This window comes from Austrofundulus limnaeus, unplaced genomic scaffold (genome assembly GCF_001266775.1).
Source record: "Austrofundulus limnaeus strain Quisiro unplaced genomic scaffold, Austrofundulus_limnaeus-1.0 Scaffold2050, whole genome shotgun sequence".
NCBI lineage: Eukaryota > Metazoa > Chordata > Actinopteri > Cyprinodontiformes > Rivulidae > Austrofundulus > Austrofundulus limnaeus.
The window spans coordinates 39,132-39,510 of record NW_013954452.1 but is presented as its reverse complement, the minus strand read 5'-3'; positions in this window follow the sequence as shown (position 1 = coordinate 39,510).

The window sequence follows — 379 nt, the reverse complement described above, 5'->3', positions numbered from 1 at the left end:
CTGTAACACCTGAGGATAAACCTGTAACACCTGAGGATAAACCTGTAACACCTGAAGATAAACCTGTAACACCTGAGGATAAACCTGTAACATCTGAGGATAAACCTGTAACACCTGAAGATAAACATGTAACACCTGAGGATGAACCTGTAACCCCTGAGGATAAACATGTAACACCTGAGGATGAACCTGTAACACCTGAAGATAAACCTGTAACACCTGAAGATAAACATGTAACACCTGAGATTAAACCTGTAACACCTGAGGATAAACATGTAACACCTGAAGATAAACATGTAACACCTGAGGATAAACATGTAACACCTGAAGATAAACCTGTAACACCTGAAGATAAACATGTAACACCTGAGGATAAACC